This window comes from Octopus sinensis, linkage group LG15 (genome assembly GCF_006345805.1).
Source record: "Octopus sinensis linkage group LG15, ASM634580v1, whole genome shotgun sequence".
Lineage (NCBI taxonomy): Eukaryota > Metazoa > Mollusca > Cephalopoda > Octopoda > Octopodidae > Octopus > Octopus sinensis.
Genome location: NC_043011.1, coordinates 14,340,655 through 14,365,552, shown reverse-complemented (window position 1 = coordinate 14,365,552; position 24,898 = coordinate 14,340,655). Strand labels below are relative to the sequence as shown.

Below are 24,898 nucleotides of genomic sequence, written 5' to 3'. Positions count from 1 at the left end.
CCTTCCTCGATTAAACTTCCTCCTAGAGAAGACTGTCTCGTCTATCTCGACAATCTTCCCAGGACCACCTATTACAACTGGGTTCATTAGCAAGCCATGCGCGCATATTTCTCGCACATAATTGTTGTAATCCACAGCTGAAGCGTGGCTCATCCCCAGTTCTTGTACACAATAATGCACTGTAGTCAGTTCCTTGACCCAAGAGTACAAAAGAAGGACTACAGTCCGCAGAGGGAGCGTGCAGCCTTCAAGCCATGTTCCCTTCCGGACAGACAACTTCTGATCGCAGCCTTTGCGGGTACACCGCCAGCAAACATTATTCGCTACCAATTTCTTTATCATTTGGTGCCCCCTTTTTTACACTTCTTACTGCTAGGTATAATACCCTTTGCTGCCTCCGATTTTATCGTAACAAACAATTCACCTAGACTCGCCATTTTAAACAACGAATTTAAAAATTATTGTTTGTAAAACAGCTAAGTTATTAGTTTTGTATAAAATTTTAAATGCCTCTGTTTTGCTTACTTACACACGCTGTTTAAAATTTTCAAACGATAGCTGTCTACAAGGCAATACTTTTATACAATACACATTTAATAAATGAAGGAAGACACATTAAACTAATAAATTAAAAATTTGTTTTGTATAAAATTTTAAATGACTCTGTTTAAAATTTTCAAACGATAGCTGTTTCAAATTTTCACAAAATAGCTGTCTACGTCACAGTAACATTATGCAGTTAATGATTTCAAATGAAAACAGACAATACGATTGGTTAAAATTCGTAGATTTAAACTACGTTTAAACTTATAAAATACATTTTTCTCAAAAAAACTAGTTGAAATTAATGTTTTCTTTTGACACATTCTACTAGTATACGAAGTTTCAAATTATTTAGTTAACTAGAAAAATCCGAAAAATCTGGCCTTCAAAATGAAAAGATCCAGGAATTGCAACAGGCATATTCATCTCCAGTCTTGAGCTAATCGACTTTTTCGTTTTCCACATGAAACGGAAAATAAGACTGGAGAAGAAATGCCTGTCGCAAAGTGTGTTTTGTAAAAGATGGAAGTCTATAGCAACTATGTTGCGAGTGAAAGAACCTGTTTAAACGAGAATATATAAAAAGGAGAAAGCAAAATCTTCAGTGTGAGTATGTGGTTTGTGGGGTCCTCCGCTTCATTTTTTGTTAATCACTCATTCTCATTTAATTGTATATATTTTAATTGTTTGTTTATTCATACGTTTCGTCTCATTCGATACCCTGACCCCAATGTTTGTTTTGTCTGTCCTCGTATCGTCCCCTCTTTTTCTCAACCTTATGGTGAATAAAGAAATATTCTACATATTTAACGCATTTAAACAAACATTATAGAAACTAGAGAACTATAGAACGAAATCCAAGACATAATCTATTAGACATGCAAGAGTTTATATTATTCGCTAGTCATTCGGTCGACAAACTTTGGAACAAGATTAAAGACAATAATCTATTATATGGAGAAATTATGATGCAACGAAAAACTTCTCGCGTTAGTTATGTGAAAGACAGTTACTATTTGCCTAACTTCTCTATCATCACACCATACATACATACATAATGGCTGCCCCCTCGTTATCGAGTATGGCCATTGCACGAAGCTTAACTGTTATTGGTGCTGTGATCGAATGTGACTTTTATTTGCTTTTTAAGGCTACAGCCCGCCATTCAGTTGAGACTCACAGCACCATCAACAATCATGAACAATGTTGTTATCGTGCCATGCCTGTGCAAGAAGATTTTTTTTAAAGTGAGGAAAGGCTGTGCACTGAGTCAATCCCATTCACTAAGCAACAGCAACCATAATCCGAAAAGAAGAACAAGTCAACATCATCGGTAACCACTGAGCCGCAGGTTTTATTTTGGAGTTATCCCAGTTACCTGAGTTACCTTCTCCTAGAAGGATGCCCTAACAAAGGCTAGGAGTCCTTCACTCCCAATGGTTTAACCACGCGATCGAGTATTCAGTCCAATTATTTCTATGTCCCCGCGCATGATACAGCCCTGAGACATTTATTGGATGGCCGTTGACTCTCAAGAGTTCCTCCGCCCTTTGACAGGTTTTGTTTTTCATCCCGTAGGGTGTCCAGTAAACACCCTCCTCACCAAGCAAGCTTGGTGGGGTTGCCGGTTTAGTCGCCGACGGCCCGACCATGCAACAGGTTGTACTGGGTTACATGTTACCAGTAGCACTCGAAAGTGACCTGACATATACACGCATACATACATACATACATACATATATACATACATACATACATACATACATACATACACACACACATACATGCATACATACATACATACATACATACATACATACATACATTCATACATACATACACACACACATACATGCATACATACATACATACATACATACATACATACATACATACATACATACATACATACATACATACATACATACATACATACATACTGTTGTAAAGTGGGTTTCTCCCACCAGTGTGATGTGTGACTGCCATTGTATGGTAGTTACTGTTTTACACTAGTAGCCACAATAGTAACTAGTCATCGGATACCGTTGTATCTGTTTGTACTGGAATAGTAATACAGGAACTTCCTCTGTCTTACTATCGCTGATTGCTCCACAAGACACCGACTAGAACTATCGACCCTCAACTCTTTGACTCTCGACCCTCTCGTGACAACTAGTTACTGGTCTATTTATAATGGCTGATTCCTACCACTTTTTACAAGGAGGGGTAAACAGTTTCACTATACATCTCCCATTTTAATCATTTTATTTAACAATCAATTTCTTTTATTCATTCCACCTCCTCTTTTTTTTTATACACTGTCTTACTATCGCTGATTGCTCCACAAGACACCGACTAGAACTATCGACCCTCAACTCTTTGACTCTCGACCCTCTCGTGACAACTAGTTACTGGTCTATTTATAATGGCTGATTCCTACCACTTTTTACAAGGAGGGGTAAACAGTTTCACTATACATCTCCCATTTTAATCATTTTATTTAACAATCAATTTCTTTTATTCATTCCACCTCCTCTTTTTTTTTATACACTCAATATATTTTCTTCTTAGGGTCTACTTTTAAGAATTCAATGTTCTTTCTTTTTCTTGTTCGTGTGGTTTCGACTTCTTGTTGGAACCTGAATAGTGTCATAAAGCCAATCCATCAGTTTTTCTACTCTTGTTGGTTCCTTTTCTATGATTCTTTCCTTAAGCTGACTTCTATGTCCCCTTTCCATTCCATTTCTGCTTTTCACCCCATACATCATTCTTCCTATGTATGTTACAATTTTTCCTTCTTCCCAGTATTGTTTGCCATTTTTGTACATTCTGAGGATCTTTTCCTTTTGAAGGCCAGATTTCAACACAATTTCTAGTTAACTAAACACTTTAAAACTTCGTATACTGGTAGAATTTGTCAAAAGAAAACATTATTTTCACTTGGCTTTCTTGATAAATTTGTAATTCGTTTGTTTAACGTAGTTTAATTTTAACCAATCCTATGCTCTCTTTTGAGCTAAAATCATTTGCTGCGTCTAAAACTGAGACAACATCCTGTCACTAACCCTAACCCTCACCTTAACCCTAATTTTTTTTTCTTAATTGTTAAATTAATTTAATTGTTACGCGTGTAAAAAAACTAAAGCAATGGAAAATAATTTAAACAATTAACATACAAAATAATTCTATAATTTTTATACACACGCTTTCCGTAACACACGCTTTCCGTATACGTACGGAAAGCGTGTGTATAAAAATTATAGAATTATTTTGTATGTTAATTGTTTAAATTATTTTCCATTGCTTGGATGACGCTTCCACGAGAGATTTTGAGCTCTCATAAGGAGGCGAGTGTAGGTTCCATCCAACCGCCTCTCAAGCTTCTTCGATAACGTCCAGGTTTCTGAGCCATATAGTAGAAGTGGTTCGACTGTGGCTTGAACGGAACAGGATTTCAAGACGTCGATGAAATCCAAGGAAATGCGACGAGGCAGCCGCTTGTTATTCCTAAAATGGAGATGCAGGAATGGTCCCATCAAGGGAAACGACACTGGATAAAGTGTGTGTCTGCGAAAGAGACTAAATGACGAGCTGGCAGAATCGTTAGCACGCCGGGCGAAATGCTTAGTGGTAGCTCGTCCGCCGCTACGTTCTGAGTTCAAATTCCGCTGAGGTCGACTTTGCCTTTCATCCGAGCCGAGCCGAGCCGAGCCGAGCCGAGCCCTGGTCGCCATAGCGCTCACTGTTGTGTCGTTGCCCCGGACAGTGAGCCCAATGGCGCCCAGAGCGAGCCCAACACTCTCCCTGGACCCTGAGTAAGGCATGTGTAAAATTTGAATGAAATTGGTTGTGTAGTTCTCAAGTTTTAGGGAAACACACAGACAGATAGACACACATTCTCAGTTTTATATATATACTAGCTGAAGGTGACCCGCTCCACGCGCGGGTAAGAGTGTGGTATATATATATATATATAAATGTATACAAATTATATATATATATATACATACAGATATATACACTTTGTATATATACATTATTATATATAGATACACACACATATATAAATTAACCCAATAAATATCTGATTCATAATATTTGTTGTCATGATTGTGTGTTGGTCGTGGCGATGATAATTCTCTCTATGAATGCAGACAGACATAGAGAGTGAGAGTGTGTGAAAGCGCTGTGGAAGGCAGGGAGGGGGGATAACGGACGCTGTGAAACGACGTTATAAAGTGAATGTAAGTGAGGTAGACGCTGTGAAACGACGTTATAGATAGAAATTGAAAGGAAGGGAGAAAAGAGAGTGAGTGATGGAGGAAGACAGATTCATAAAAGAATGAGAGTGGGTGATGTTTTGTTTGTTGGACCAATGTATTAAAGTAGTATTGTTTTAAAACGAAATAGGCAATGTGTTTGTTTCAAAAATAAAAAAAGACAAACGTCCGCCAATGGGAAGACAGTTCATATTCGATTAGAGCACTCTGGGTATAATCATAAAAGTGAAAAATGGAATTTCGGTGGCGAATATTGTAGAGGACTCTAAAAAAAAGAATTTTTTTAACCTTCAGGAAGATAGTTTAAACCAAAAAAGGCAGAATTTAAACTCACATCTGTAATAGTGTATGAAATTAGAATTCATACCCAGCTCAGTTTTGTAGAAAGAGTATCACGACGTGAACTCATGAGTTGGGAGTTTGACTGAGAGAGTTAATATGGTGACACATGCCAGTTCTTTCGACACCACCTAAACAATGGAATAGTGTATAAAATGTAATTAACAACTCATTCACTTTATGTTAGCGAAGAAACAATAACTTGACAAAACCGTTTAATGGAGACGTAGAAGGAATCGGAAAATGAGGAATAAAGAGAACGAGTAGGATCAAATGTTTGCAAACATCTGAACCCAATGTTCTTTATGAACCATGTTCTTTTGAATGTCTTTATTTTCAAGAATGAAGAGATAATGAAGAGGTGCAAAATAAAAAATCAAGCAAAATTTCATGACTTACAATCAGTTTTCTTTTGTCAGAGCCTCCTGATAAACCACATTCCTTGTGCGCTCATGATTGCCAAGAATGAAGAGTTTATGTGGATTTCCAACTCGAGAACAGGCTACGTACAATTGACCATGACTGAAAACCGGTTGTGACAGGTTAATGCCTACAATGTCCAGTGACTGTCCCTGTGACTTGTTGATTGTCATCGCGAAGCATAGTTTTATCGGAAATTGAAAGCGTTTAAACTGAATGGGAACATCAGAGGGTGAAATACTCATTTTATGTATCATCTTCATTGTTCCTACAAATGGTCCACTCAAAATTTCAGCAGTTATAACATGGCTTTGAATCCTCCTTATAACCATTTGGGTTCCATTGCATATTTCAGGCGTTTCCATATTTCTGAGCACCATGATTGGAGCACCAACTTTCAAACACAAATGATGAGGTGGAAGTCTCGGAGGTGTTAGCTTGTTGAGTAGCTCGGGTGGATATTTGACTGCATCATTCTCATCTTTATTTGTATCGATGGACATGAAAGAAACTATCTCATCAGGAATCATATCAAGCACTTGTTTATTTGTAGCATCAGCTGTTGTATTATGAGGCGATAGAATAGCTCTTGCTCTTAGCCAATCGAGATCCTGGAAGTTGGTTTCGACGTCAGGTAAAACGGCTCTTATAAGTTCTTCTACATTTGGAACGAAATTCCCAAAAGGCAACCGAATATGCTCATCATCAACGAAAGGCAAAACTCCATCACCAAGATCTAATAGGTGTTTTGCGAAAGCCTCAGACTCCACATCACCATGTAGGTGGACTCTCATGTTTGTTTGAAGATGGCGACTGATAACACTGTGCCATACATAAGAATGCTTTATACATGCATTAACCTCATCGGCTCTAGTGCCTGCTCGGACAACAGGAAGAGTTTGTCGAAAATCTCCTGCCATGAGAAACGTAGCTCCACCCATTATTTTTGTATTGTGACGCAAATCTTGGAGAGTTCTGTCAAGAGCCTCAAACATGGCCTTATTACTCATTGTAGCCTCATCCCAAATAAAAAGACTGCATTCACGAAGAAGTCTTGCTCTTGAGGAACTACGATCTATATTACATATAGGATTATCTTTTTTTCCAATGTCCATGGGCAATTTGAATGCACTATGTGCCGTACGGCCGCCTTGAAGCAATACCACTTGAGGCACATGCAATGGCAATTCGACGTTCAGCGCGCAGCTTTGCGAGAATCAAATTGATAACGAAAGTTTTACCAGTACCACCTGGAGCATTCAAAAAGAAAAGCTTTCCTTGGTTCAATCTAACACTGTCAATAATTTCATTATAAATCTCTCTTTGTTCAGGCAAAAATCTTGGTTCATCTCGCGTAATTGTTTCCGTTTTTGCAATGTAAACATGATTTGTTTTAAGAGAAAGATTGTCATGATTGTGTGTTGGTGGTGGTGGTGGTGGCGATGCTAATTATCATTAGGAAAAAGAGTGAGTGAGTGAGGAAGACATATACATAAGTTGTGGCAATGATAATTCTAGACCCCTTTTCACATTTTGATTAATATAACCCGATTTCATTCGGGTCTACTGGAGTCACATTTTATAAGTTGAGGAATTTTGTCGTAGAGGTCACGCCTTTAATTTGAGGAAAAAAATAGTTGTCATGCAAACTTGCCAGCACTTTTAACATAGGTGTGCATATTTTCAGCTGAACCGACCGACCACATAATGCACACATTATATATATATATATATATATATATATATATATATATATATAGGTGTGTGTGTGCACGCATTATATATACAAATTATATATATATGTATAAATTAAATTAGAGATAAAACCACTAATAGGCAAATGAAACAGTAAAAAACGAAAAACAAAAACATAAAAATAAAAATATAATATAGAAAATATATAAAATATAAAATTTATATATATGTATATATGTGTGTGTTTGTGTGTGTGTGTGTTTGTGTGTGTGTGTGTTTGTGTGTGTGTGTGTCTCTCTCTCATACGTGAGCGTTGACGCTGAATTCGACTGGTAAGCAGGTAACCTTGTCTTTGTATTTGGTCGATCGGCGCGTTGACAGGTAGACAATAGAATGCGATGGCGATGGAATATTTGTTTCTCTGTATGAATTCAGACAGATACATAAGTGAAAGTTATGGGAAGCTAAGAGATAGAGTGAGTGAAAATGTTCTGGGAAGAGAGGAAATAGCGAGAGTGAGTTGAGGAAGACAGATACGTTAAATAACGGGAGTGGACTTATCAAAGTTATAAATGAAGGGGAGTTAGGGGGGAATGGAGGAAATAGCGTGAGTGAGGAAGATGGCCCCTAGCAACCACACCTTTTAAGATAGAGATTTCTAAGGTAGCCCACGAGCATCGTCACCTCATTCTACATGTCCCAGTAAATTTTGGAGCGAATCGGACGGGATGTAGTGGCATTGAAAGCGATCCAAGCGGTAAAAACGCATTTCAGTTTTATAAATAGAGATATGACCCGCGTTAGACTCCTCAGTCGTATCATTATCGAACCGAGAATTTAACTACGGTTCTAGCGTTACCTGTCAATTTTATCGAATCCTGGAAAGATGGAAGACAAATTTTATTTTCGGTGAAAGTTGAACTCTGTACGTAATAATAATAATATAATAATAATAATAATAATAATAATAATAATAATAATAATAATAATAATAATAATAATAATAATAATAATAATAAGCAAAGACACAAGAGATGCCGCTAAGCATTTTGATCGACGCACGTTTTTCTGCCAGGTAAAACAAGTGAGAAGGTAAAAATGTAAAAAATAATGTAACGAATTTATTGTATACAGTGCTCAGGTGCAATATACAACTCGTCGGAAAAGGTAGCAAAAAGGTGCGTGTAGGGTACATAGGTACACGTTGGAAGTAAACAGCACGAATCGCTAAAAAAAGGATGGAGTGGGGGTCATCAGGTGTGCTGTTGGCGAATTTGGGGAAGCAGGGAAGTTTTGAAGGATGCAGTGTCCCCAAATAGCTAACAACTTATTCCATGCTTCAGCAATTCTGAGCGTGAAACAATGTTTCCCAAAGTTATGGGCGTCCATGATGTTTTTTGATTTTATAAAGATGTCCATGGCTGTTAGACCATATCTTCTTTCTTTCTTCTTTCTTCTTTCTTTCTTTCTTTCTTTCTTTCTTTCTTTCTTTCTTTCTTTCTTTCTTTCTTTCTCTCTTTCTCTCCCTTTCTTTCTCTCCCTCCCTCCCTTTCTTTTTTCTTTCTTTCCCACTCTCTTTCTCTCTCTCTTTCCTTCACTTTCTTTTCTTTCTTTCTCTCCCTTTCTTTCTTTCTTTCTTTCTTTCTTTCTTTCTTTCTCCACTCTTTCTCTCTCTCTCTTTCCTTCTCTTTCTTTCGTTTCTTTCTTTTTTCTTCTTTCTTTCTTTCTCTCTCTTTCTTTCTTTCTTTCTTTCTTTCTTTCTTTCTCGCTTTCTCTTTCTTTCTTTCTTTTTTCTTTCTTTCTTTCTTCTTTCTTCTTCTTTGTTTCTCTTTCTTTTCTTTCTTTCTTTTTTATTTCTTTTCTCTCTCTATCTCTCTCTTTCTTTGTCTCCCCTTCTTTCTCTCTCTCCCTCCCTTTCTTTTTTCTTTCTTTCCCACTCTCTTTCTCTCTCTCTTTCCTTCTCTTTCTTTTCTTTCTTTCCTTTCTTTTCTTTCTTTCCCCCTCTCTTTCTCTCTCTCTCTTTCCTTCTCTTTCTTTCGTTTCCCCCTCTCGTTCTTTCTTTCTTTCTTCCTTCTTCCTTTCTTTCTTTCTTTCTTTCTTTCCTTTCTTTCTCTCTCTCTTTCGTTCTTCTTTTCTTTTTTCTTTCTTTCTCTCTTCTCTTTCTTCCTCTCTTTCTCTTTCTTCCTTTCTTTTCTTTCTTTCTTTCTTTCTCTCCCTTCCTTCCTTCCTTTCTTTCTTTCCTTCTTTCTTTCTTTCTTTCTTTCTTTCTTTCTTTCTTTCTTTCTTTCTTTCTTTCTAAGAATTTAGAAACTTCGAGAGAACGTGGAATAATTCGTTTTCAAACGTAGAACTAGAAGTAAAGTTATAAATGATATTTTTTTCTTTAGCACAAGACCACAATACACACATACATACACATACATACATACGCACATACCTACATACGTACATACATACGTACATACATGCATACATACACACATACATACATGCATACATACATACATACATACACGCATGCATGCATACATACATACATACATACATACATAAACTGTTGACAAACATTGCTTCTAACGTGGTTCGAACAGGAGAAAGATCATCGCTGCATCGTTCCTATTCATAAATCAACCAGATCAGGCTGACCCAGGGCGAAACCAACAGCTGAATGCTGCCAAAACAAAAAGCAACTCTCGAAAGTCGTATGTAAACAGCTGTTAACTTTGGCAAATATGTCAAACTGTTGATGAAAGGTGCCCCACTTACATAAGACCGTCCACCAATGCGTGCTACAAACGGGAGTGACGTATGGCGAGTGCCGGGGAGTCACTTGCCAGCACGCGTCAACGCCGATTGCTGGCTGCTACCTTCATCGACCTACCTTCATCCCACATTCAACCTCCCATCTCGCTCGTACTATTTGTTAAGTGTGAGATCGTAAATGTGACCTGCTTCTTAATAGCTCACATACACCAAACACACGTTAGTTACTGTTTTAGTTATTCATTTATTTATTTATTTATTTTTATGTAGCAAATGGTGAACAATAGCGTTGTTAGCGAACAATACCGCTGTTGGTGAACAATAGCGCTGGTTACGATGAGTCGTTGCACTTCTGACACAGAGTATAAGAGCTTGTTTGCAACAGAAGGCATCGTTACGCATTGGCTTTTCCCACCAACGTTTACATCTTTCGGCGATAATAATTAAGCGAAAAATATACAGAAAGTTGTATCTCTCTCTCTCTCTCTCTCTCTCTCTCTCTCTCTCTTCTCTCTCTCTCTCTCTCTCTATCTATCTATCTATCTATCTACCGCGAGTGTCGCGTTGCTCTCAAGCAACTCTGCCGTCCCCGGTCGACCTTGAGTGACTTCAATACAACCAAAGTATTCTATAGGGGATTAGTGGAGGGGAGGTACGACGACGATCTTGGGGCAAACCTGGGCGTCGACGAGGAATACCTGACCCCGCCTGTTTGAAACGACTTTCGGGCCGCGACCTATGGACAACTTCCAGAGATCCCTGGCCTGGCGGTGCTACCGAGAAGCGCTACCCGTTCGGGACAAGCTCTATAGGCATGGCTCGAGAAACACGGTGCCGATCTGCCTGGATGCGGGCAGAGCGACGAAACCGTTCTGCACGCAATCGTGCAGTGTCCAACAATCTCCGACCTGTGGGCTTATGTCGAACGGCTGCTGTCACGTGTGGGACGTGTCGGTTTATCAGCCGCGTTAATATCGTCATGCCTCCTTCCTTCACACGGGAAGGAAGAGCTATTTTTATCATACTTGTATCTGGTGGACGAGTCTGAAAGGATTAGAGACAAACACTTTCCTCTCTGGTCAATCTCTCAACTTCTTCAAGTATCACTTGAAGAGGAAAGTGAGAGTAGAGAGGCAAGTTTTGTCCAGTGAATGTTTTTAAAAAAAAAGATGGGTGAATGTAGCAAGGATGGCACGTATGAATGACGAAGCCACCTTGACTATGATTCTATGAACCGTAAAAATTAATACAGAGTTGCTTATTTGCAAAAAAAAATATAATATATATAACATGTGACTTCATTGACCGAAGTTACCGTGGTCTTTTCCGTAGGCTTTTCTTTCCACGGGTAAACCTCACCTGTCTTCCCCTTTACACTTCAGGCCAACAGAAGAAAGAGAGAGAGAAAGTTGTGGCAAAAGAGTACAGCAGAGATCGCCACCACCCCCTGCCGGAGCCTCGTGGAGCTTTAGGTGTTTTCACTCAATAAACGCTCATAACGAAACTGTGATCCTCTGACCGTGAGTCCACTGCCCTAACCACTGGGCCATTGCGCCTCCACGTATATATAATATATATATATATATGTATGTATGTATGTATGTATGTATATATATATATATTATATATATATATATATTATATGTATATATTTATGCATGTATGTATCTCTCTCCCTCTTTCTCTCTCTCTCTCTCCCTATATATATATGGTATAAATAAAATAATACAATATATAAATATATTATCATATAGATGGACCTAGCAATTAAAACCTAAAGGCAAATTAATAAACAAAGGTACAAAATAGTACCAGATGGTGCTTTTTTGGCTTTTTGAGTCATTTTTTACTCTTATTTCTAGTAATGTTGGTACTATCTTGTACTTTTGTTTATTTATATATTATATATATATATATATATATATATATATATATATATATATATATATATATATATATATATATATATGTATATATAGATGTTGTGCTGAGAAGACCTGTTGAGTCAAGTGAAATTGTATTCATGGCCGATGTCAGAGCCACCTGATTGGTACCCATGCCAGTAGTACATAAAAGGCACCATTCAAGCGTGGCTGATGCCAGTGCTGCCTGACTGGCCCCAAAGCTGGTGGCATGTAAAAAGCACCATCCGAACGTGGTCGATGCCAGCACTGCCTTGACTGGCACCTTCTGGAATATTCCAGCGGTTCCAAGCAGTGCTGTTTTCTGCAAGTGCTCCACCCTTATTGCAGCCCCTATTTGTTCCATGTACTTCTCGAGATTTTTACTCACTGTTCCCAGGGCTCTGACAATTATTGGTACTACTACCACCTTTTTCATTGACCACAACTGCTTAACTTCCCAAGCTAACCTGTCATATCTTTCGACTTTTTTTTCTTCCTTATTGCATACCTTGTTGTCAGCTGGGCATGCTATATCTATGATCCAGCGTAGTTTGTTTTCTTTCTCAATTAAGACTATTTCTGGCTTCCTATTCTCTATCTCATGGTCGCACTGAATCATAAAATCCCATAGGGTCTTTGCATTTCTATTTTTGACAATGCTTTCAGGTTTGTGGTTGTACCAATTTTTTGCTCTGTCAAGTCCATACTTGTTGCAAAGTGTTCAATGGACAAGCTTGGCTATATTGTTGTGGCATCTCTTATATTCTTTCTGGGCTAGTAGCATACATTGTCTGGTAATAAGCCATACGGTTTCACCGTTTTCTCCACAGATTCTGCACTTATCACTTTCTGATGTGTTGTCTATTCTGTATTTTATGTAGTTTGTTCTTAGTGCTTGCTCTTGGGCAGCACAGATTAGAGCCTCCATTTCCATTTTTAAATCACTTTTAGTCATCCACAGCCATCTTTTTCTCTATCTGTCAACATCCCTATGAAATTGTCCGTGCATTCTTTTCTTTACCCACCTATTTTCAGTTTCATTCGTTTTTAATTTCTTGTATAGAGCTTTACCTTTGCAATCTTCCATCCTACACAAGCCTGACCTTCTTATAATAGCAGTTCTATGGCATTTTTTACATATGTAAAAAAAAAAATTATTATTATTATTATTATTCAGGTCATTGCCTGGAATCGAACTCGGAATTTTGGGGTTAGTAGCCTGCACTCTTAACCACTATGCCATATACTCATAGGTATAAGCGTAAACAATGTAAATGTAAATAATGTACATAATTCCTCATCTCTTAAATATAAAACTGTATTGTTCTGATATGTTGCAGTCTCCCTATTGCAGGTGCTCTTTCATGAATTGAAAATCCTAAAATGGATGCAACCACTTCAGATGGTCCAGTACACCTACCCATTAGATATTGACTAACTTCATTATCATTGTTTATTTGAATGGTAGCTTAGTCATTTCCTTTCAGTGTGTACTTTGTGATGTGCTTAACTGACCTCATTGAGGCAACGATTTCAATGTTGCTGTGGCATTTCACTACTTTTAAAAGAGTTTCATTATCACGTACAATCTATTAGGTGGCGAGCTGGCAGAAACATTAGCACGCCAAGCAAAATGCGTAGCTCTATTTCGTCTACCGTTACGTTCTGAGTTCAAATTCCACCGAGGTCGACTTTGCCTTTCATCCTTTCGGGGTCGATAAATTAAGTACCAGTTACGCACTGGGGTCGATGTAATCGGCTTAATCCGTTTGTCTGTCCTTGTTTAATCCCTTGTGGGTAGTAAAGAAATAGGTATTTCGTCTGCCGTTACGTTCTGAGTTCAAATTCCGCCAAGGTCGACTTTGCCTTTCATCCTTTCGGGCTTGATAAATTAAGTACCAGTTACGCACTGGGGTCGATGTAATCGGCTTAATCCGTTTGTCTGTCCTTGTTTGTTCCCTCTGTGTTTAACCCCTTGTGGGTAGTAAAGAAATATATAACGTACAATCTATTTGTTGTTGTTTGTGTTCCCCATTCTTATGAGATTCACCTCCTCCAATTGCAACTGAACTTCGTCTATAAAGAGATAGTCCCTCTCTGTCTGTTCTTCTATATATATAAAAGTGAAGTTGTGTGTCTGTCTCCTACGATTTAGATTCCTAACTACTCCCACATTTTGCGGTGCAGTTTAACCAAAAGCGGGTATCTTATAGTCGTCATTCATATCGAGCCCTTCTGGGTATTAGCGCGCGTCTACAATGAGTCTACGATTTAAGAAAAAATTTACCATAATTTTTTTTCCATTTTTAATGCATTTTTTTGCTATTTTTTGGCTATAACTCTCTAAAAATGCTTATATAGTTATTTCCCTTACAAACCCGAGCAATGCCGGGCGATACTGCTAGTCTTTATATATAAAAGTGAAGTTGTGTGTCTGTCTCCTACGATTTAGATTCCTAACTACTCCCACATTTTGCGGTGCAGTGTAACCAAAAGCGGGTATCTTATAGTCGTGATTCATATCGAGCCCTTCTGGGTATTAGTGCGCGTCTACGATGAGTCTACGATTAAAAAAAAAATTTACCATAATTTTTTCCCATTTTTAATGCATTTTTTGCTATTATATAAGGGAAGTAACTCTCTAAAAATGTATTATTAAATCTCAGAACGTAAAAAGCTACAGTAACACCCCTCCCCCTTTGTGGTTAGCCATATTGAGATGGCTATTATACTTTGCATCTCTAAAAATGCTTATATAGTTATTTCCCTTACAAACCCGAGCAATGCCGGGCGATACTGCTAGTTTTAAATAAAATAGTAATTTTCCCCTTTAAGAAAAAAAAAATCAAGTACCCATAATTCAAAAATATCTCATTAAAATACAGGGAGAATTTCTATCTTTCAAGTTTATGGGACTCTGAAAGTTGTATAAATGATTAAGGGAAGGAAAAAAAAGTAAGAAAAAGGATGGCTGGTGGTAGCTGACACAAACCTTTGAAGTGTTGACATTTTCAACTTGATTTTTTTTCTTAATGGGGGCAAATGACTATTTTATTTGTAATCTTCATCATCTTAATCAAATAATAAGAAAACAAACTTTGAATTTTAGTATAAAATAGATGGATTATAGTTTATTATTTATCTTCTTCATCATCATTAAATGTCCACCTTTTAATGCTTGCATGGTCAAGATGGAATTTGTCAGGGCAGATTTTCTATAGTTGGATGCCCTTCCTGTCACTAGCTTTTATCTGTTCCTAAGTAAGGTAATATTTCCCTTTAGCCAGGCATTGAAAAGGAATGACACTGCTTGTATGACAATGATACTCGTTTACAACTATCAGATGATGTTACAATAAAGAGACTCAAATACACACTCGTACACACACATATACACTACACATATACACATCATCATCCTCATCATCATCATTGTTTAATGTTCATTTTTCCATGCTGGCATGAGATGGACAGTTTGACAGAAAATTGGTAAGCCAAGGGGCTGCACCAGGTTCCGATCTGATTTGGCAAGGTTTCTACAGCTTGATGCCCTTCCAAATGCCAACCATGGGTGCCATTGACCTGATACCAGGATTGGCCATGACTACGGTCTCACTTGGCTTGACAGGTTAACACAAGCACAGTATATCGCGAAGGGTCTTGGTCACCTGTCACTGGGGCCCAATGCTTGAATGGTGCTTTTACGTGCCACCAGCATAGGTGCCAGTCAGACAGCACTGGCATTGGCCATGACTATGATTTCCCTCAGTTCAACAGGTCTTCACAATCACAGCATATTGCCAAATGATTGAAGGGTGGCTGACATACATATATCTATATATATAAATTTGACATGGGCAATTCTTTCTTGTCTTGGGATTCATGGTCAAACGGCTGGGTGGAATTGCGTGAAAAATTACACAGATGCGTAGAATGATCCAGTGGTGATGCTGAACTTTGTATTTTTCTCATAGATCCAATGGTTACTGAGATAATGATACTCTACTGTGATAATACTCTTGTGTTTATGAATGATAAAGGAAGGGGTGATAGATGAATAAGGAAGGAAGGGGTGATGTCATACTTAGTAGTGGGATGATGAAAATTGTATGCTGAAAAAAATAAATCAAACAGCATTTCAACTCTGTGTGAATATATGTGTGTATGTAAAAGGGGGGAGGGTTATGTGAATGTGTGTGTGCGTGCATGCGTGTGTGTGTGTACATGTGCATGCACAATGGAGGTGGGATGGTTTATCTTTGTTCCCTTAGTATTTGGGTTTATTTTTTGATTTGGTTGAATCTTGGTTGGTCTATTTTGTTGGACAGTTATTTTTAGTGTTTTGACAGAAAAAAGTCATTCTAAAATTGTTTTTTAATGTAAGCGTACCCAAACAAGTTGAATGCTTACACAGAGCAGGTTTTACAGTCACATCATCCAAACTTACTGGGTGAAACTGGGCTTATCAGTTAGTATATATATATATATATATATAATATATATATATATATATATATATATATATATATATATATATATATATAATATATATATATATATATATATTTATACATATACATACGTTATACATATGTTCATGTATATATGATAGGCTTCTTTCAGTTTCCATCTACTGCATCCACTCACTAGCCTTTTGGTCAGCCTGGAGCTGTAGTAGAAGACACTTGGCCAAGGTGCCATGGAGTGAGATGGAACCTGGAACCACATGGTTGGAAAACAAACTCCTTAAGCACACAACCATATCTGCATCTGTCACCGTCATGATCATCATGATCATCATGATCATCATCATCGTCGTCGTCGTCGTCGTCATCATCGTCATCATCCTCATCATCATCATTGTCACCACCACCAACATTATCATCATCATGATCATGATGACGATGAGCATCATCATAATTCATCCTCATCACCACCATCACCATCATCATCGTCATCACCACCATCACCATCATCATCGTCGTCATCATCAACACCATTATCATTACCATCATCACCATCATCATCATCATCATCATCATCATCATCATTGTCATCATTAATATCATCATCATCGTCATCATCATCATCATCGTAATTACCATCCCAACATTCTCATCACATATTAAACATGTCTTTTTTCGTTTTTTTTCCACAATGTGACCTTGTTCACCAAATCTATCTCTAACAGCAAACAACGTCCACACCCCATGCCACCGCCTCAGCCCCACCCCTTACTCAATGCCTTCACACCCTCGCTTCCACTCTCATTCCCTCACTCTCACTCTCTCTCTCATTTATATTTATATATAAACATACATGTGTGTATAAAGATACATATATATATGTGTGTGTGTGTATATTTGTATATATATATTAATATATAAAACAAAGTTTGTGTATGTTCTTTATGGATTCAAAAACTGAGATGCTGATTTCGACATATGAGGTGTCAAAAGATTCAGAAATCTTTCGGTTACCAAATAAAGTATGTCTTTCGCACAGCTCTTTTTTACTACAAAAATAACCTCGAAAATAAGGTTGAGTCGCACGATTTTGAGGTCTTTAGCTAAGGGAGACAACTCTGCCTAAACAGCCTTTATATCTTACATAGAGCACAATGATAAAAATGCTTAAATTACATGGAGTTTTACCAGGAAATGAAACTTTGAAAATATACCATCAAATTTATTAGTATTATTTAGTAGATAATCTTTTAATGTGAAGTATGGGTGTGCTTTGTTTAGCCCAGAGTAGCCCATCGCATAGTTTTTTTCTTCTTCAAATATTGTAAATCTACGTCATTCTATTGTTGAAAGGGTGTGTTTTAAGAGAGATTTGGCTGCTATTTCTAGTAGCTCAAGTTACCACAGACGCACCTCTCTGCATGCGTGTGCATGTTTTGCTGTGGTGCAAAAAAATACTTTTTTACAAAATATTTTGCACAATAATTTTTACAGAAATTTGGACATCTTTCTTACTACTAATCACACAACTTCAAATTACAATTATTAATTTACAATTTGAAGATCTTAAATATAAATAAATACTTATCTTAGCGAGGTTTAGCAATGAACTTTTAAGATATAAATAATATTAAAATTTTACTTATAATAAACTCTATTATCAAACTAGAAACATAAAACTTAACAATTATGATTATATCAAAATCTACTATAATGTTAAATATTCATTTTAATTTATAAGGTAGGAAACCCACCAATAATCTAATATCAGTATTAGTCTATATCTAATTACATAAATATTTAAAAATGACTAATATATATAAATTATCAATGAAAATATATAAATGTATATAAATATTAAGATCTAAAATAATCTCTATAAATAATTGTATATGCACATATAATAAAAACCTAATAAATTAATTTTTCATATTTAAAGATAAGTATTTATTTATATTTAAGATCTTCAAATTGTAAATTTTAATATTGTATAAGTCTTTGGTGTAATAATATTTTCCTTATGTAAATATCGTTGTTTATGTAATGATCTAATTATCGTAATTTTCTATATTATTAGATATTAAATTTAAGTTTATTCGTAAGATACTTCTTAGCGATAGATTTGTTATTTGATAGCAAGCATATGAGGTGTATAAAGTTAGGCTTTTGTATATACATGTTTTAATAGTATTAATTGTAGTTTTAAATTTATAATTAAATTAGATAAACTTTGATAAACTTAGATATGTTTCGACTAAAGATTGGTCCAGGCCATGTCTAATTTAATAGCATAACTTAGTTATTTCTTTAAATTGATATTCGCTAGTTATTCCCATTGATAATTATATTTATAGTATTTATAGTATTTATTCGATACTATATTACTACGAATTGATTATTTCTATAAGTATTTTACATAAGATTTCTGAAAGTTCGTTTAAGTTTGTTTATTTGTATTTTGAAATATATATATACATATACATATACATATATATACCCAAAAGTTTTATGAAAAACCTTCTCTGGCTAGTAAAGATGGGTTTGACAAGTTTAAGAAATGCTAGAATTTGCATGACATAAAAATTACTGGTGAAGCTGCTTGTGCTAATACAGAGACTGCAGCGGAGGCGCAATGGCCCAAAGGTTAGGGCAGCGGAGTCGCGGTCGGAGGATCGCGGTTTCGATTCCCAGACCGGGCGTTGTGTGTGTTTATTGAGCGAAAACACCTAAAGCTCCACGAGGCTCTGGCAGGTGGGGGTGGCAACCCTTGTTGTACTCTTTCGCTCCAACTTTCTCTCACTCTTTCTTCCTGTTTCTTGTCCCCGACGTCCTACGCAACCGCTAAGCCTGGATGCGCAATCATCCATCCGTCGATGCTCTCGGTGTCGGGGGTTGACCCGCTTTCTCTTCTGCTGGTCTTACGAATAGCAAAGCACCACATTTCGGACTTCTCCCATCTTGTGAGCTCTGGGACGAAGACCGTTCGCTCAACAGCAATAGAGACTGCACCTAATTATCCTGAGCGACTGAAAAAAAGATGACTAAAAGAGGCAATACAATGTTGATGAAACTGCACATTCTTCAGAGCACATGCCAGCTAGAACTTTTATTTCTCATGAGGAAATATCAACACCAGAGTTTAAAGCTTCCAAAAATCTTCTAGGAAGAAATTCTACTGGTGATATGAAATTAATGTCCATGCTTGTGGATCACTCCAGAATGGTGATTTGCAATTCAAATAACAAAGCATGGATGACCAAAAGTCGTTTGAAAGAGTGGTTTACAAACATTCTTTTTCTCCTGCTACAGTAATGTAGAATGCCAGACATAATATTTCCAACAAAGCTTTACTTCTTTTAGACAATGCACCAAGTTACCCACTGAACTTAGAAGAGCTTTCTGATAGTGTGAGAGTATATCCTGAAGAATGCAACTTCTTTGCTCCAGCCAATGGATCATGGTTTGATAGCTAACTTCAAGGCATATTATCTGAGAATTTACTATCAAGTTACAAATGTAATTGACTGGAAGAATAAACTGACAGTTAGAGATTTCTAGTTCAGCATAATGAATGTTGTGGATAACATAGCTAGGACATGGAGTGAAGTGAAACCCTCGACTGTGAATGGTGCTTGGAAAGATACATGACCAGACAGTAAAACTGACTTTAGAAGTTTTTGCACAAATAGAAGAACAATATCCAATTTGGAAAGATATTGTGACTCTTGCAAATAAAGTAGGCTTTGAAGAAGTTATAGAGGACAATGTTATCGAGTTTCTAGTGTCTCATTGAGAAAGTTTCTCTGACAAGGAGCTGACATTGTTAGAACAAGTGCAAGCTGCTGATACAGATGAGAATATAGAAGTTTTACCAACTCCACTTAAATTGACAACAAAAATTGTTGCTAAAGAGCTTGCACTTATAGAAAAAAGGTCTGCAGGTTTATAACAGCTCTAATCATAAATGTAACAAAAATTACAACTGAAGTATACATTTTTGTATCTGGTTAGCAAGATTCTTTATGTGAACTTGTGTGTTGAAGCAAATTATGTTGTATATGGGGAGAATCATATTGTCTTAATGCCTTACTATCTAACACACTCACTGGTTGGATTTCCACTCATTTATTATCTATATTTTTTCTTCCAAAATTTTCATTGCTTTTGCAGCCTTGTTAAAGGATGTTGACTTGTACTGGTAAGTCATCATCATCATCATCATCATCATCATCATCATCACCATCATTTAATGTCCGTTTTCCACGCTAGCATGGGTTGGACGGTTCGACTGGGGTCTGGTAAGCCACAGAGGCTGCACCAGGCTCCAGTCTGATTTCGCAGTGTTTCTACAGCTGGATGCCCTTCCTAACGCCAACCACTCCGTGAGTGTAGTGGGTGTTTTTTTACGTGCCACCGGCACAGGGGCCAGAGCAAGCTGGCAAACAGCCACAATTGGTTGGTGCTTTTACGTGCCACCAACAAGGACGCCAGTCAGGGGGTGCTGGCATCTGTCACGTTCGGACGGTGCTTTTTACGTATCACCAGCATGGGTGTCTTAACTGCAATTTCCATTTGAATTTTTGAAGTGTGTTAGATAATTAAGCATTAAGACAATATGACTCTACTCAGACACAACATAATTTTGGTTAAGTTTTTTCCCTGTCAAACAGATATTGATGATCATGAAGTAGGAGATAGACAATAGTGTTCCTCATCCCCTCAGCAACTCCCATCCCACCATGACCCATCACTCACACAGAAGTCAACATCTTTTATGCTTAGAACATACCTTATCACAAAATTCCCAATCTTATCAATTCCCTAATGTTTTCCACTCAAATGTATTTACGAATAAATATCATACTATTTGTGTTAAGAAATTGTATTTTCATTTATAAAAGTTATTCTGTTGCTTGTTTTTGCTGCTGTTGATATTTGAAAAAAATTTTTTAAATCTATTGGAATGCATTCTCACTTTATAATATGAAAACCAATGACAAAATTTTGTACTACAGGACTTGGCATTACGATGAAATCTTCTGCAATGTCTTTCTCCTGTAGCATAGGGAATTTTCCCATACATACATAAATACATACATACATACACACACATATACTTACATATGTACATACATACATACACATATGTGTGTGTGTGTGTGTGTGTGTGTATATATATATATGTATATATATATATATATACCGAAGTAAACACATAAATGTGAAACAAGGTGGAAAAAAGAGTACTCAAATACCAAAGGTAGAGTAATATGCTTTATTTAAAAGCAGGAGAAATTTTAACAAAAGCTGTTACTTGGAGTTTCACATTCCCGTGACACAAAACTGTCCGACGAACGGGAACGTGAAACTCCAAGTAACAGTTTTTGTTAAAATTTCTTCTGCTTTTAAATAAAGTATATATATATATATATATATATATATATATATATGTGTGTGTGTGTGTGTGTGAGTGGACAAATGAAAAAAAGGCACTCAGCACATTTAGTGGGAATTAGATATATTATTATTTAAAGCAGTTTGGTTTGGTTCCATGTGATTTTAAGTTTTGCAGGCCTCTTTGCAGAAACCTGACTCATCCAGGCTTCTGAGAAAGTACATTTGGTTCTGACAGTTGTTCTAACAAATATTCAGTTGAAAATAATCATTCACTTTGAATATCATACTCAGAGAAACTTATAACGTTAAGTTTTGAAGGCTTATATTCCTACAAATGTTATGAGACAAGGAATCTCATCAATCAAAAATATTTCATCTAAGGCTATGTGTTTCTACAGCTTGTAATATATAAATCAAGACATTGAGTACACCTGGTTAACGAAGCTGGTTGCTTGAAGGAAAGAGCTGTTTTAGCAACTAGCTTCTTGAAGTTTAGCAGTTTAACCACTTATTCTTCAAAGGATAATGATAGCTTGTTTTTACCTTATGTGTGTTTTTATAAATTTTTATAAATTTATTATTTCATTTAGAAATAAGTGAAATCTACAAAAGAGAATATACACCCCCACCACACATGCACATAAATGTATGTGCGTGTGTATGTATTTGTGTGTGTGTGTATATATATATATTATATATATATGTGTATGCATCTATCTATCTGTCTGTCTGTCTATATATAAATTTTTGTATATATGCATATGTGTGTGTGTGTATAATATATATATGTGCATGTGCATTTGTGTGTATGCATATACATATGTAGGTCTCATTCACTCTCTCTCCCTATATGTGTGTGTGCGTGTGTGTGTGTATATGTGTGTATGTGTGTATATATATGTATGTATATATATTTATATAGATACATACATACATACATATATACATACATACATACATAATACATACATGCATACATACATACATACATACATACATACATACATACATACATACACTCATACACACGTACTATATAGTGAACACAATCTCCTTTGTCGCTTTGTTTTTATTCCTTCCTTATATATTTTAGTGTGTCACCAGATTAATCTTACACATTCTCGTCTGGCTAATCTTCAAGTTCAACAAATGTGATTAGTGTTAATAACATTGTACTGATTAGTTAATATATTTTGGAAATCTCTATGGAATCTGTTGTTTTTGATGTAACAGTTTGTTATTGAACAACAACAACAAAACAACAACATCTGCTACCACCACTGCTACTCCTGCCATCATCACAGCCACCACCGCTGCAATCACCCATATATCACCACTATCACCAACACCACTGAAGCTGCTACCACTGACATCACCACCACCACCACCCACTTCAACACTACCACCGAAAACATGACCATCACCACTACTGCTGCCACCACCACCACCACCATCACCACCCACCATTAACTTCACCACCATCACCACCATTACCCACTTTACCAATCATTGCTTCAGATTATGCATTCCAACGAAAGCACTTTGCCTCTCTCATAGACATTATTAGCAGGGAGACTTCAGAGAGTGTTAAACATCTCCTGGCCTTCAAATTGTGCAGATAATAAAAAAGATAACAACCAAATTCTCTTTACGCTGTAAACAATTCACTCCAACATACTCATCCATAACTCACCTGGCCAATTACCTTATTTGATGGCACAAAAGATGCAAGGGCATATTAAACGCATCCCAATATCTGCCCTGTATTTTTTTTACTTGTTTCAGTTATTAGACTGTGGTCATGCTGGGGCACCATCCGGAAGAAATTTTAGTTGTATATATCAAGTCCAGTACTTATTTAAAAAAAAATCTACTACTTATTGTATTGGTCTCTTTTGCCAAACTGCTAAGTTATGGAGATGTAAACATAACAACACCAGTTGTCAAGCAGTTGTCGGGGAAGGGAACAAGTACAGACACAAAGACACACACACATATATATATGTATGTGTGGCGAGCTGGCAGAAACGTTAGCACGCCGGGTGAAATGCGTAGCCGTATTTCGTCTGTCGTTACGTTCTGAGTTCAAATTCCGCCGAGGTCGACTTTGCCTTTCATCCTTTCGGGGTCGATAAATCAAGTACCAGTTACGCATCGATGTAATCGACTAAATCCCTTTGTCTGTCCTTGTTTGTCCCCTCTGTGTTTAGCCCTTGTGGGTAGTATATATATGTATGTATATATATATTTATATATATATTGATTCAATATATATATATTGATTCAGTATATATATATTGATATATATTGATTCAGTATATATATATTGATATATATATATTGATTATATATATATTGATTCAAAATGTGACCGCGTCTGTACCGTTGGCGACTTTTTTTCCTCTGTCTTCCCTTCTCTGGATCTTTCCTTCTCCTATGTTTCCGATGAAGAGCTCCGCTTGAAACGTTAAACCCTCCTTCTTTCCTGAGCGTCCAATAATACTATATTTGTTCCATGTCCTCACGTTGTTGTGTTTTTTTGTGCTTTCATGTTTGGATTAACTATATATTATATATATATATATATATATATATATATATATATATATATTCACATACATATATATGATAGGCTTCTTTCAGTTTCTGTCTACCAAATCCACTTACAAGGCTTTGGTTTGCCTGAGATTATAGTAGAAAACACTTGCCCAAGGTGCCATGTAGTGGGACTGAACCCAAAACCATGTAGTTGGGAAGGAAGCTTCTTACCGCACAGCAGTGCCTGCATCTATATTCAGAAAAAAAAAGAAGAATTTTGATGCATTAAAGCATGTAATATAGGCCAAACTTTGCACATAGCACCCTTATTTTGAGTTATGTTTCAGAAAGAAAAGTGCGTCTTTTATGTCAGCAAACAGTCTGTAACTTTTCTGTAGATATCCTTTTGTTGCGCACACATAGGAGCAGGTGTGACTATGTGGTAAGAAGCTTGTTTCCCAACCACATGGTTCTGGGTTTAGTTCCATAGCATGGTACCTCGAGCAAGCATTTTCTACTAAAGCTTTGGGCTGACCAAGTCCTTGTGAGTGGA

At 36.8% G+C, this 24,898-nt stretch overlaps 1 long non-coding RNA gene across 1 annotated transcript; it reads right to left on the bottom strand.

Moving 5' to 3' along the window:
• Positions 1 to 106: 106 nt before the first annotated feature.
• LOC118766409 lies at positions 107 to 23,078 on the bottom strand. The gene is made up of 3 exons (XR_005002344.1): positions 23,068 to 23,078; positions 9,936 to 9,941; positions 107 to 279 (listed from the first exon to the last, which is right to left on the bottom strand). It is a non-coding gene; the product is annotated as an uncharacterized LOC118766409 (long non-coding RNA).
• Positions 23,079 to 24,898: the final 1,820 nt, after the last annotated feature.